At 46.0% G+C, this 15068-nt stretch overlaps 1 protein-coding gene across 3 annotated transcripts in view; it reads left to right on the forward strand.

The window, feature by feature from the left end:
- LOC116944082 (zinc finger homeobox protein 3-like) overlaps window positions 1–15068 on the forward strand; it is a 462441-nt gene that overhangs the window by 188186 nt on the left and 259187 nt on the right. The window lies entirely within an intron of this gene.

Consider the following 15068-nt stretch of genomic DNA (forward strand, 5'->3'; position numbering starts at 1 on the left):
GGTGATCCCTCGCTCGGATCACTCTGTCAATATGTACCAGCTGCACACTCGGGCCTGGTGGATTACCGAGGGTTTTCCCTCCAATAACGGCCTCCGTAGTGCATTTGTACGTTTTCATTTAAAAAGACTTGCGTTCTGGGTCCTGAATTTATTTCATTGATTCTTTAAAATGCAATGATATGAAATGTAAATTTAAAGCCGCCTCATTGTGGTCATGCTTTGTGTTCTATTTTTTTTTACAAATGGAATTTTGTAAGACTACGGTCGTGGTACATTTTTTGACGTTGTAAAATCGATCATTTATTTACTTTAATGCCGTTTTATCTCTTGATTAAAAATTTGTTTAATCGGCTCGTGCAAATAGAGGTTCTGTTACATATTTTGTCAAACGTAATGGTTTATATATTGTAAAGGAGCATTAGAGCTTATTCTAAATTTAAAAAAATACATGTCTTTTCCCGCCACTGTGTTTTTCTGGCTACGTTTTGGTTGTAATTTTGTTTGGCATGTTGAAGCGGCAAGTGTCTTGTTTCTCCGTGACAGATGTGCGACGCGGGGTTTTTACAGCCCGATCAATGCCGATCGATAGCAGCAACAGCGAGAGTGACAATACATTTTAGGAGGTTAACTTTAACGCAAAAATTATAGCCATTACAAGCAAGTAGGCTTCACCGTTCGGCCGTGGGAGGGAAAGGGCTGTTCGATGCTGTATATCACACTCTCCTTACCCTGTCCCATTTGCTCAAGTGAATTTATGCCATTTAAAGATTTTCTATTAAATATCCCCAATCAACTGTAAACACGAAGCTTACGAGTTGTTAATTAAACCACTGTTTTGCGGAACAAAAAAAAAAGAACTGGCGTCGTGTAATTTATTTACCCCACAGTGGCCACTGACGATGCGTTTTGCACGTCGCTTCTGGGATCCCAAATACCAAGCGCAGAAACTGAAAATGTGCAAGTATTAACAAGAGGGGAGGGCTCACTTCCTTGATTTAAAATCGGGGGGGGGGGGGGGGAGGTCCATGAGAGGGGCGCACATTATTTATTTATTTATTCATCTGAGGCAATGATGTAAATTGAAGGGCTCCTACCAATATCCAAAAAGAAAGGCACCGAGGTCAGCCATGACATTCAAATGGAAGTGCCAACCCTGGCTCACCCCACTTCTCCGTACCTCCCGGTTAAGTAATTACTGGGAATGTCAAGCAGAGCCGCTGCTACACAATTTATTATTCATGACCCTTTCGCCTCAATTTATCTGGACAGGCCCGTCAAGCTTTCTCTCAGGCTAGCCTCACCACCAGTAGTAGCAGCCGTGACGGGTTGTTTATTTATTTTATTTTTCGTGGCATTGTTTTCCTGCAAAGCCTGAGCTTTCCCTTATTGTGCTTTTCAGTGTCGGGCTCTTTGTTTATTTTTTTGTATTTCCTTGTGGATCTGTGCAATGACCAAACCATTGCGTTGCGCGACAGTTAAGCGAAAGCTGGAGTGTTTGGTTACGTTTCATATTGGCCGGCATTCGATTGCTAATTCCATCTTTTCCATGTCTAGCCTGGGTACCGCTATCATTATACAAGGTCTCGTGCTATATAATTCTTGTGCGTTTTTTTATGTTCGCATTTGAACTGCAGCAGGCCACTGCTTGACACAATGTTGCCGTCTGGCATACTGTATGTTTACCAACCGGTGCAATTGATATGAAATTCCATTTTTCAACATTGTTTCGCATTTACAAAATAAAATATCTAACTACCGTATTTAAATGTTAAGTGCGGTTCGCGACCACACTGCGATCTGTGTATTAATAAATAGATACACTTGTGCAAACACTTAGAAAAATGCTACGTCAGGCCTCACAAAATGAGTAAAGAAATCCCACTACTCTGAGATTGCAATTCAAATCCTTGACCCTCTCTCCCTGTATCTCGTTAATATTTTGTTCTACTCAGTACCCCGCCCTTGCTTCTTCCTATTGCTCCCTTGCCTCTCCCTATCGCTGACACCCTCTCTCTTGCCTCTTCCGATCGCTCACTACGTCTCCCTTCCCTCTGCCTATCACTTACTACCTCCCTTCCTCTACCTTCCCTCTCCTTACCCTCACCCATAGCTCACTACCTCTCCCTATCCCTGTCCACATCTCTCCCTTCCCTCTCCCTGCTCTCTTCCATTCGCTCACTACCTCTCCCCATCCATCTCCCTATCACTCCAGTTACCTCTCCCTTCCCTCTCCCCTTCCACTCCCACAAACACCCACCCTCCCGGGCCTGCCCGTGCCGCCAACGGATCTATACGCGGCTATTGATGTGGGGGAAGCGGTACAATCGGCCTCGTTAAAGGCACGCGGTGAGCGGTTAAGGCGGGAACGCGCGTAATCGTTTGGTCGATACTCATTAGGCTCGCTAACCGCTCTGTATGTCCGCCCGCCCGTCCGTGCATTCGCGTGTCTGTGGGAGAAGCTCCCTGCATCAGCGTTCCCACCATATGACGGCTACATCCCTGCCCGTCGACAATGGGGAGGGGGTGTGGGGCAGGAGGAGGAGGACGCCAAATTACTTTAGTTAGTGGCTCTGTCTCTCTTTCATTCCCCTTTGGGCAAAGCCATTCCAGGTGCTTCACTGCGGAGGAGGGAAGTGGCGGTTCGTCAAGGGGCATGGCATTGGGGAATAGTGACTCCTGATCGCTGGCGTCGAGCCCTGCGCTTCGCAATTGCACGTGCGTTCAGCTGGTGCATGCGGCACATACGACGAGCCTTGACGTACAGTAGAGCGAAACGATTACTATCTGGTGTGGTTGTGCTGCTGTTGCTAAATGGCCACATTCGACTAGAGGGCTTATACTCAATTACCTTTATTATCATCATTACAAGTACAGACAGCTCCATTAGTGAAAGGTAATCGGTAATGAATGGAATATTCCTTCACTGCACTGTGTGACCCAAATAACTCAAACGATCCTCTAGAAGGCATAATGTTGCCTGGCTGTATATAACCCATAGTCAGATAGCCGAGGCTCAAGCGATTTAAATGCTCACCCCAGGCTCGGCAATGCTGTGCCAACCCAATCAGCCGGCAGGCAACAAATAATTGCCGCAGCTGTGCGCGATGATTTATTCTGAAAATAAGATCCCCGAGTGTGTTATTTGTCACTTTCCGCCCTCTGACCCCTGTTGCCGTGACGACGGCAGGCCGGTCCCTGTGGTGACAAATGACGACTTGCCGGTGATTGTGAATGATGAAGGATGAAAAGACTCTGAGGAATTTAGTTTTTATTCCCCGTCCCGTACATATTTGTGCGTGTATATATTCCTAACTTTATAAGAACATCCTTAGTGCCTCGACAGCTGCAAAACCTGTACACCCTGAATGAGGTTTAACAAAAAATATATAAAATCTACCTCGTATGCCGTTGAAGTGACTCGTTTTCATTCTGAAACTTAACAAAGTGTTGAATGTCGTAATTTGCGTTGCTTATTTAAATTGCCCAAATGAGAGCATCGACAGATAACTCTGGTTGTTACCTGATGAGGCTGATTGTAATTACCATCGAAACATCATACTCGAATTGTTAATGTCACCAATGGCACGTTTTGTTTGCGTGACAAACCTTACTAATTGGCCCTGTCGGGTGGTGGCGTGGGTAGAGCAACATTTATATCTACACGATCGAACCCAAAGAAACCTCTTATGGATAATATTGGTCGTGAAAGCCTACGTGTTGTTAGAGTGTGCTACGTTTCACGGCAGCGTGGGCCTAGTCGGGGTCAAATCGCCTCGTTTTTTGAGGATGCTGGGAATGAAGCAGAGCGACCACCGTCCCGAACAAATTAATCCCTCCGAGGTTTGCTTCTTTCAGGTCAGAGGTCGGCTTCACTCGCTACTGTTGCGTGAAAATTGTTTCTCCAGACACGGGTGTTTGGGATTTTTCATTGAAAATTGTTTCTCCAGACACGGGTGTTTGGGATTTTTCATTTTAATAATTTGCCATTTGTATAAAAAATGTATGATCTCCTTCAGTATTCTTCTGCACATTTTATATTTTCTTTTGTTGTGCAGAATGCATATTTATTATATATGGGCCCTTTGATCGATTTTTGTAAATACTCATTATAGTAAGAGGACACCTGGCTTTCATTTATCTGAAGACAAGCAATTTCCCTGCAAGACAACTAAAGAAAAGAGTGGTAAGGGATAAAAAACATTTTTTGCCAGGCATATACAATCGTTTTAGAATTTTATCTTTCCTGTTTTGGCTTTCACAAAAACGCGAAGATGAATTATTTACCATTTTCATCTGCAACTTGCTCGACTTTAATGAGTTTGAGTCAGCTATTACCGTTTAATGCAACATTTTACAGAAATGTAAACATGCGCCAGATTTATTTTCCATAAAATATAGCGGCAGCTCCGAAACCAATTCGAACCTGCCCTCCACGGTTTAGCTTTCCATATTTACCAATATTATCCACACTCAGATTTAAATTAAGCAGTGCACATTGCATGCGTACGTTGACTGGTGAATTTGAACAACTGGACCGTCTCGAGGCGGCATGAGGAGGACTGGCATCTGCAAGCCACATTGCACATGAGGCTTTTTTTGTGATTGAGGGTGATTATCTAACGTATCTTTAAGATAATACAAGTCATAAAAGAATTAAAAAAAACATTGTTTGCACGTCAGAATGAGTACAACATCGGGGGGGTGGAATTCCTGAGCTCGCAGTATAAATTCCACATTTCCCTGACAAGGACCTCACCCCGTAAGACGAGCACTGGCACTTTATTGACCCTGGAGGGCTGCTGTTGCATCAGGTTGACTGCAGACTGGGATTTGAACTTGAACGCTTTGAACTGCGAGCTGAGCAGTCTACCGCAGCAGCACCTCGCTGGAGTGGAGTAAAACTGTTTCCCAGCACATTGCATGCTCATGATAACTGTAATTAACTTTAATGGATCAGGACTATTTGCCTGCAGTGTTAGCCGTCTATACATTTTATTTCGTAAAATGTTGTAATGGTGGAAAGTTTTAAATTTGTGTGCGTACACCTCTCTCAAAGCAGTCCAGTTTTTGTTGTTCAGATTTGTATTAATATACTCCCTGTAAGGCATTACGGCTATTAACACTAATACGGACAATGTAGAAGTATATTATTGGTTCTTTCGGTAAAGTCATGTAGAAGGGAAACAATAAAATAATAAAAATATAAAACAATAAAATAATCACGACGTTTCGACTGCAACACTAGCAATCGGCATCAGGTGTGAAAACCACAGCAAGAAAATTTGAAAAAAGTGGCGTTTTTTTCCTAACTTTAGCACCACGGACAGCGATTTTTTTGGCAGTTGTTCAGATGGACGAGTCCATCTATGTTCGGAAAAGAAGAGGGGGGAGACGAAGAGAATGGATGCAGTCTGAAAGTCACCGTAAGCGTGAACACAATCAATTAAGACCAGAAATGGTTTATCAAATCCTTCCAATGATTACTAAGCCAGAATCCATCTTCTCTGTTGAAATTGTCTCTGTGTTTGTATATGTGGATTGCCTCATGAACGAATCTCTCATGGTAGCCAGATGGCTTGCAGAGAACCTCTGTCTTGGAGAAGTCAATGTCATGTGAACCCACTGAATTATAACAATGATCTGCCACGGCCGAGGTGTTGGTCCTACCGTGTTTTAGGTCTGCTTTGTGTTCACGGATACGGTCCGATACATGTCGTTTGGTTTATCCAATGTAACTACTACCAAAGAGGTAACTCAGTTTGTAGACGCCACGGTAGAACCAACACCTCGGCCGTGGCAGATCATTGTTATAATTCAGTGGGTTCACATGACATTGACTTCTCTAAGACAGAGGTTCTCTGCAAGCCATCTGGCTACCATGAGAGATTCATTCATGAGGCTATCCACATATACAAACAGAGAGACAATTTCAACAGAGAAGATGGATTCTAGCTTAGCAATCATTGGAAGGATTTGATAAACCATTTCGGTTCTTAATTGATTGTGTTCACGCTTATGGTAACTTTCAGACCGCATCCATTCTCTTCGTCTCCCCCCTCCCCTTTTCCGAACATAGATGGACTCGTCCATCTGAACAATTGCCAAAAAATCGCTCTCCGTGGTGCTAACGTTAGGAAAAAAACGCCACTTTTTTCAAATTTTCTTGCTGTGGTGTTCACACCTGACGATGATTGCTTGTGTTGCAGTCGAAACGTCGTGAGAATGTTATTGTTTTATATATTTTTTTATTTTATTGTTTCCCTTTTACGTGACTTTACCGAAAGAACCAATAATATGAATCCCTGCAGTCACCAAAGCTTTAATTCAAAATGTAATGTGGAAGTAGTGTTTGACTTTGTTTAAAATAGCACGATTATACTGATCAAACAAAGACCGATTTGAAGTTGGTAAAAATAACAAATATAGTTATCATCACATTAATTAATGGATTTCTTTTTTTACAAATTTAGATTGGTCTCATAATTCTTCTGCCTAATGATATTTTCCTAATGGCATTAAAATAAACCTTTGAATAATGAACTGGCATTATCAGCTTTACCTGCGGCCCCTCGGTATGGAGGTGTGGACCCCAATGCCTCGGTGCTGGAACACAGACAGCCTGAGTGGAGGCCTCGCGTTGCCTCGCGTCTACCAGGCCTGCTCAATCGTGCTGCATTCTGAGCCTCCCTCTCTGTCTCCCTCAACGCGCTGTCGAGCAGTGCACAGATGGTTCAACTGCACCAGGGCCCATGCGCCGGGTGGGCAATTCGGCCAGGGGGGGCCCATGGGCCTGTGGGCCGGGTTGGCCCGTGGGCCGAGTGGACCCATGGACCCTTCGGCCATGTGGGCCTTTGGGCCGTGTGGGCCTGTGGGCCTGTGGGCCGGGTAGGCCCGCGCAACGGAGAAGGAGGAAGGTGGCGCGCTCGGCTGTACTCGCTGTAACTCGTGAGGCTCTTGAGGGGATCTCAATGGATCGCCGCTTGAACTCGGTCACTGAGATCACCAGGTTAAAGTTTATACATGTTCTCTATGTAAAGGGTGTATTATGTCGCAGCAGGCTCGCACCTGCTTGTAAATTCAATTTTAAATTAAAACTTTCGTGCCTGCAGGAATTCATATTCTTTTGTTCTTTCGGTAAAGTCACGTAGATATAAAAATAATAAATAAATTGAATATTTAAAAAAACGTAGACTGTAGCCTGGTTCTTAATCGGAGTGAGTGTACTGGCAATGTATATTGTGGACTGTAGCCTGGTTATTAAGTTTGGTGAGTGTACTGGCAGTCTATAACGTATACTGTAGCAATGATTATTAGGCTTGGTGAGTGTTCTGGCCATCTATAATGTAAACTGTAGCCTGGTTCTTAACCTCGGTGAGCGTACTGGCAGTCTACAGGGTGTTTTAAAAAGATGGACCCGATTTGAAATTGCTATATCACTGCAACCACGAACCGCCCATGAATGAACCTCTTACCACTTGAAAGGGCGGGGCATAGAGTTTCAAATGATGACCGCTAGATGCCTCTCCCAGCGCACAAACAGCCCCTAGCCTCAGTCATTCGCAAGACACACTGCTTCAACGTTAGATAGGTCGCATGGGACCCCAAGACTTGGCGCTACACTCTTGGCCCCCAAGATCCCCAGACATCACACCCTGCGACTTTTTCTTATGGGGATACGTCAAAGATCGTCTTTTTGTGCCACCATTAGCGACTAATCTGGATGACCTCAAAAACAGAATCACGGCAGCGGTGACTTCAGTGGAAGAAGACACTTTGAGAGGCGTTTGGGATGAATTCAACTATCGTCTCGATGTTGTCCGTTCAGCAGGTGGAGGGCACATATACCATTTATAAAATGGTTAGTAAAACTTGATAACTCATTAAAAGGTTTGTAACTTTTTGTGTTATTGTAACATGTTGCAATCGTTAAATATACTGCTTTGAAATTGGGTCCCTCTTTTTAAACACCCTGTATAATGTAGACGATAGCCTGGTTCTTAACCTTTGTGAGTGTGCTGGCAGTCTATAATGTAGACTGTAGCCTGGTTTTTAAGCTGGTGAGTGTATTGGCAGTCTATAATGTAGACTTATTCTGGTTCTTTCAGTGATACAAATAAAATAAGAATAAAAACAGAAACCCCGACGTTTCTATCGCAACACAAGCGGTCATCATCAGGAAAAGGGGGGTTAGCCTCTAAAGGCAAACTGTTTATAAACGTGTAGTGTCTTGTAAAATCACTCAGACTGACACGTTGTAACAGGTCACCTGCTTATACTTTATTAGCCTATTCTTGCACCAGTTGTAGACACTGTCGCTACGGTCACTTCTGTTAACCAATTCCCACTCTTATCTACTCTACACCTCGCTAACCTGCACACAGCAGCCCTCGCTCTCGGCAGCTCCGCACTCTAGGCTTTGCACACAGCAGCTCTTGCTCTCAGCAGCTCCGTACTCAAGGCTCCGCACACGGCAGTGCTCACACAGAGGCTTGCACACGGCAGCGCACACACAGAGGCTTGCACACGGTAGCGTTCACACAGAGGCTTGCACACTGCAGCGCTCACACAGAGGCTTGCACACAGCAGTGCTCAGACAGAGGCTTGCACACAGCAGCGCGCACATAGAGGCTTTCGCACAGCAGCGCTTACGCAGAGGCTTGCACACAGCAGCGCTCACATAGAGAATTGCATACAGCAGCGCTCCCGCAGCCTACGTTCCCTCAGACCCACTCCCTCGTCCGACCCGGGCGGGGGGATTAACCATCACCCGCCCGGCGACTCGTGAGGGTTGAGGTCCGTTCCCGGCAGCGGCGAGACGTCTTCTCTCTCTTGCTCCACGCAACACGAACTCCCGCTCCTCTCTTACACACGTCCTTATATCCCCCTCCCAATTGTCCAGCTCCTCCCTTGTGTCTCTTTAGGGCCAGACAGGCTGGTGCCTGTCAGGCCATCAATCACTCCTTATCATAGGTCTCCCTGGCAACACCTCCAGTGTCAGCGTGCAACCCCGGGCCGACCCGGTCTGCACCTGCTTCTCTCCCAAATTAGGTGGCAGTTTGCCCGTGCAACGTTTTGTTGCACAAGCACACATGTTTGTCCTCGATTGCCCTCGGCCAACAGTGTGCGCCACATTTCACCACACTACAAAGGTTTAGAGATGGGCATAGCCTAAGTGTTTCAACAGCATGGGCGGGGCAGCTAATGTTAATGTAGGGGAAGGCTCTGACACCGGCAGTAGGTCTACACCAATCAAAGCATTGCACCTCACTCCACACACCCACACTGCTGACGGTGGAGGTTGACAAGAAAACACAAATCAAGTCATGACCCAAAGTGGTTGATGACATCTTTCCAATGATTGCTGAGCTTATAGCCATCCTCTTGGTTGAAATTGTGTCTGTGTTTGTATATATGGATGGCTTCATGAACGAATCTTCATTGATAGTGAGTAGGCTTGCAAAGTATCATTGTCTTACACGATGATACTTAACTAAGCGACATGTCTCGGACCGTGTTCGTGAGCATAAGGCAGATTTGAAACACGGTAGGACCAATACTTCTGCCGTGGCTGATCATTATTTTAATGCAGCTGGCTCACACGAAAGAGATTTCTCTAAGACGATGGTACTTTGTAAGCCTACTGGCTACGAACCAGGCTACAGTCTACATTATAGACTGCCAGTACACTCACCCAGCTTAATAACCATTGCTACAGTCTACATTATAGACTGCCAGTCCACTCACCAAATTTAATAACTAGGCTACAGTCCATATTATAGATTGCCAGTACACTCACTCCGATTAAGAACCAGGCTACAGTCTACATTAGTGTGGTTTTTATTTTGAGTATTTTTCTCTTTATTCACTTCATTTATTATTATTTTTCTATCTACGTGACTTTACCGAAAGAACCAAAAAATATGCTTGTAAATTGTCACTATACACGTAAATATTTCAATAATTATGTTATCATTGTAACGCCATTGAGTCTTTGTTTAGCGTATTCCAGTGCCTCTCGATTGTGTTAATCATCTTCCCGGGTGTTGTTCTGGCAATGTCGGTGCTTCTGCCCAAAAACGAAACAAGCTACTGAGAGGTGGAGCGACCTGTGAGCGACGTTGGTCGGGTGGAGAGGCTGCGCTTTACGAATCAGATGCACAAACGTTACATCTACTTTATGACAGAGGTCACAGCTGAATCCCCTTACCTTGGCCTTTCCGCATCGTATGAATAATTTAACCAGTTGTTTACAATGATTGAATGCACGTGTGCCAGTAAACTAATCCACAGTTTGAATACATCTCGATGTGTGCAAGCCACAGATGCACAACCTTTCTTCTCCATTGCGCATTTGTTTGTGAAGTCTGTTCTCGTCAAGATCAATTAATGCTGATAAAAATTCAATGCGGTCCTCTTTTTCTTGGCGCTGTTAACAGTGGAAGCTCTCCCACGCAGCACAATTCCCGAAACTAAAACTAAACTATTTTTTCATTTTACCGTGTAAGGCGCACTGAGCCATGTAGCTCTTTTTCAGAAGCGACCTGACCACAAATGATAGCTCAACGAAGTGGCTTATCATGTGGAAATTAATTGCGGTCAAATACTCTAAATGCGTGATGTTGATTCTAAATTTGGAGGGAAAACCGGAGGACCCAGAGAAAAATCCACACAAGAAGCCCACACGACCTCTGGGAGAGCATGCAAACTCCAAATATACAGGCATCACGATCAGCATCGTACCCACAACCTACTGTATGCCAGGTGAGGTAGTTAACATCTCACCACCATGGCACCCTGAGTGAGCTCTGCTTATAGGCAGTGATGTAGATAGTGACCATCGTAGATCATCTTCTTGTCGTATGGCTGCTGATGTAGATGTCGAGCACCGACTACAATGTCACATCCAGGTGGTGAAGCACAGACAGCCGCGTCAGGCGCAGCGGAGTTGTGATCATCGCCGCAATGTCTCCTTCGTGTTTGTGGATCGGGGCATTGCGTCGTTACATGTTGCACGGTCTGTTCTGGATGACCACAGTCGCACACTGGAGAGGTTTTAATTTTCCATTCGTGCATCGGGTATCCGCATCTGCCGTAGTCTGTGCAGTGGATGCGATTTAGGGTGGACCATGAGCTTCGTGGAAGATCAAACCCAGGGTTCTTTCGTGTTGGGGTCTTTCAAAACAAGGTGGTGTTTGTCCACGAGTTCTTTTGAACTCCATTGAGCTCTTCGGGTTTCATCGGGGTTGAACGCACATCGTAGATGATGTGCATCGTTGCTGAGAAGGTGCGTGGATACCAGGATTTCCCCACGCCATCATTCATAATGCTGAGGGTGAAGATTGGAGGTAATCTGCGAACCACGTAATCTCAATGATACAAATAGAGCATTTGGAGCAGGGCACAGGTGACGTCGCTGGGCATAGGGTGACGTCGCTGGGCACAGACGCAGGTGCTTGTCGCACCCGTGGAACTCCCACAGGTCAGATCGTGTAGGCCGAGTGATAAAAACTCTCCCCGTGCTCCGTGACAGGGTGTCCATGGCCCACTTAAGCTGGGCATGGTGCTCTCTACATGCAGCCCCATGTGTTGTTCAGGCCCGTAACGCGGGCACAGCATCTCACGCGCCAGGCACGGGGTGATTCATCGCCCCCTGATTCATCATTGAAATCCCACCCTTCAGGGTCACGATTCGACTCAAAAATCAATTTTTTGTCTTGTTCCACCTCATTTGCGCTCCTCAGTCTCACCTGTACTTGTCTGCATTGTCCTCTGTCTCATTACAGTTTCCACTGTCACGTTCGGTCTGGCTCGTTTGCTCTATGAGTCGTAGGCAGACTAAGATAAGAGGTTTATCAATGTAAAACCCATCGTTCCTTACGCGCGAGCACAGCGATCAATGCGGGGACCGCCTCACGCTCGGCGGACCCCGCATCGCGGTGCCACGGCGGGGGAGAGGGCGGCTTGGCTCCAGCAGCGACGGGCGAGGAGGACGTGGCGCCGGTGACACAAGGCCCCCGCGTTGACGCCTGTCCGAGTTTGACCGAAGCGGTCTAGGAATTAACGTCCGGGATTCTGGAATTGATTTGTTCTGAGATCTGCGACCGGAATTGCGTTGACAGTCAATGCAGGAAGCTGCACAGTTTTGATGATGAGGACGAGGCCGACTGACAAATGTGTCTGATTCTGGCATGCAGTGGGAAAGGTGGCAGGCCTACTACACAAGGCGGTGGTAACGTTCGGTGGCAGTGTGTGCTGATTTGGCCGAGGGAGTAGGGAATCGATTCTGTGGGGAGGAGGAGGGGGTCTCTACTATCTGGAGAGGTGCTATGTGCTCCCCATTTTTCCTTCGGGGCTACGGGCCTGATGTGACTGTCTGCTCGTGCCGGAGCACGCGAGACTTTATTCCAGCGCAAATGTACACTCACGATCATTACTGGCTGTGCGTGTACAGTTCAATTGCAAAGCAAGCGCAATTTAGAATGCTGCAAAAGTCGACTCTTGTTGAAATGCGGCTGAGTTGGTCATATATTAGGTTCTGTCTCAAAAACACGTTCCTGATCATTTTACTCCACACATTTAAATCCATCTTCACTCACCAAACCTGAATTATTGGATGAGAAAATGAAATAACCCAGGAACGCATCACTGAGTCTTCAAGTATTTTGTTTCCACGTGGACCCTACTTGAGACATTCAGCCAATTTCTTCTTGTGTGGGAGAAGCCCAAAACGATTGCATAAAAACGCATGCAAATGAGGAAGATTCCAAACGATATAGTCCAGATTCTAAACGTTGCAGTCAAGATTCTAAACGTTGCAGTCCAGATTCTCAACGTTGCAGCCCAGATTTGAAACGTTGCAGTCCAGAAAGCAGAGGTGTTTACGCTGAAATGAAGCAGCCTCCTCAAACATACAAAGGATATCTCCAATCATAGTCCTTGGATTGGGCAGGAGATGTGGTTGCCACAGTGGCGAGATGTTAATTACCTCGCTTGGTATACAGGAGGTCGTCGGTTTGATCCAAACCCTGACGCCTGCTGTATATTTGGAGTTTTCGTGATATCCTCTCCCCGTGGTCGCGTGGATTTTTCACCGGGTCCTTTGGTTTTTCAACGTGCATATTGAGTATTTGGCTGCTATAATTTTCCACGCGATGAGCGACTTCACTGAGCTATCATTTGTGGCCAGGTCTCTTCTGAATAAGAGCTATATTGTCACTGGAGCTATGCACTTAGATTAAAAAAAATCTAGATTTAAAATATTTTTGTTCACAACTGCTTTTTGTGTTTAGTTTGTTGTCCTTCCCCTGCACCTCCGATTAGCACGTTGGGCTACATAGGGTGCGAAATAAGTTCAACATACATACACATACAGCACACTCAGCACCACCATTTTATCATCGCCATGGCTCGACTTGACCTGTGAAATGTCACGGCCTTGTCCCTCCTACTCCCGCAGACATTATCCCCCTCCCCACGGAAAGCCCCAGATCCCTGTCGCCTTTTCTTGTGTTGCGTTTACACAGTCAAGTGCCCGCATTTGCCGCGGAGACACATTTTTTTAAATGAAAATGACGCCCGGTTAAAAAAAACGTGCGTCCGCGCAAATCTACGTGACTTGCCCGTGCGGTTGTGGATGAACAAACGATGAGTGGACGACACGATATTTCCAATGGTTGATGACTGGTTATTACTGAACTACTGTTTGGTTATTAGTTAGTTATGAAAGACACAGTTGTCACGCAGAGCGTGCTTACATTCTGACCTTGTACTAAGCGCTGCACCGCTGCTTTATCCACCGGCCTGACCCCCCTGTTTATTTAAATATATAAACAGGGGCCATGGAAAACAGGGGCCTGTATCCACGTCCCTGTTTATATAAATATTTGATTATAATACTCACATTATACTTTATACACATTTTAAATCGTGAAAATAGTGCACGCACGCGGTTTTTTGGAATAAGTACACAATATTCTGTAATAATACGGTGCAGTAATTGCAATAAGACATTTTTAGATCACATAGATTCTTTCAGACGCATTTCAGCTATTTTAAGCCGAGCAGCTTTTACGCTGAGCACATTTAATCTCGGCTTTTTGCCCCGAATAGGGATAATACTTTGCTTATGCATATTTTACAAATGCTACCGGGGGGGGGGGGGGGGACGGGGGGGGCGGTGGGGTTCCACTTTTAATGCACCATTAAGCAGGCTTGAGAAGCCGGCACCTCCGGTTAACGGGCATCTCGATAAACAAAAAAAGGGCCGCTAACCCGCAACGCAGCACTTTTACTCTGCGAGTGTGACGCCGTGGCGTGGCGGAACACTCGCAGGGACGTTGGTACGTGACGTGACCGCCGCCGCCGCTGGAGGTGGGCCGCATCAGCGCCACGTCCGGCTGGTCCACGTGGCGGTGCCGCCAACATTTTTTTGCGCAGGAGGTGGGATTTTTTTGGGTTCTCACGATGAGGAATCGGCGAGAGTGGGGGATCGCGTGCCGATGGTTGACGATGCCGGATTGCTTTTAGGTGCGGGGAGAGAGCGCGCAAGAGAAGGGGAAACGCTAAGCAAGTGCCGGTGATAATTACGCGCCTTTGTCCCTCAGCCCATTGAATTATCGCATTGAAAGTGCGCGGTTATTTCAAGGATTCAGCCCCCCCTGGCCACACTTAAATACGTCTCATCAGCGCAGTGGGAACTCGCCCCGTTTCCAAATTACCCAAAATGTTGTGCAAACATCATGTGGAGATGTAACCAAACTCGGACCTCATGAAACGAGGTCTCCAAGCGGCAGTCATGATAAGGGGAAGGATAATTAGTAGCTCGCACGAGAGGTGGCACCCGAAGTCTGAATTTCGCGTTTTCAACAAATTAATACAAAGCTTTAGTCTCCTCCGGCTCTTTTAATTTCAATGGTTAATCGACAAGTATACGACATCGCGTGTGATGCTCAAGCTGAACAATAAAATTACAACGCAGAGAAAAATGAGCCTGATACAAAAAATATGTAATTTAGCCCTCACTTGGCTTCATGTTAAGGATGTGAAGAGTATGTTTAAGGATGTGTTTA

Source organism: Petromyzon marinus, chromosome 20 (assembly GCF_048934315.1).
Source record: "Petromyzon marinus isolate PM22_M1 ecotype Great Lakes invasive population chromosome 20, UKy_Petmar_22M1.pri1.0, whole genome shotgun sequence".
NCBI classification, from domain to species: domain Eukaryota; kingdom Metazoa; phylum Chordata; class Hyperoartia; order Petromyzontiformes; family Petromyzontidae; genus Petromyzon; species Petromyzon marinus.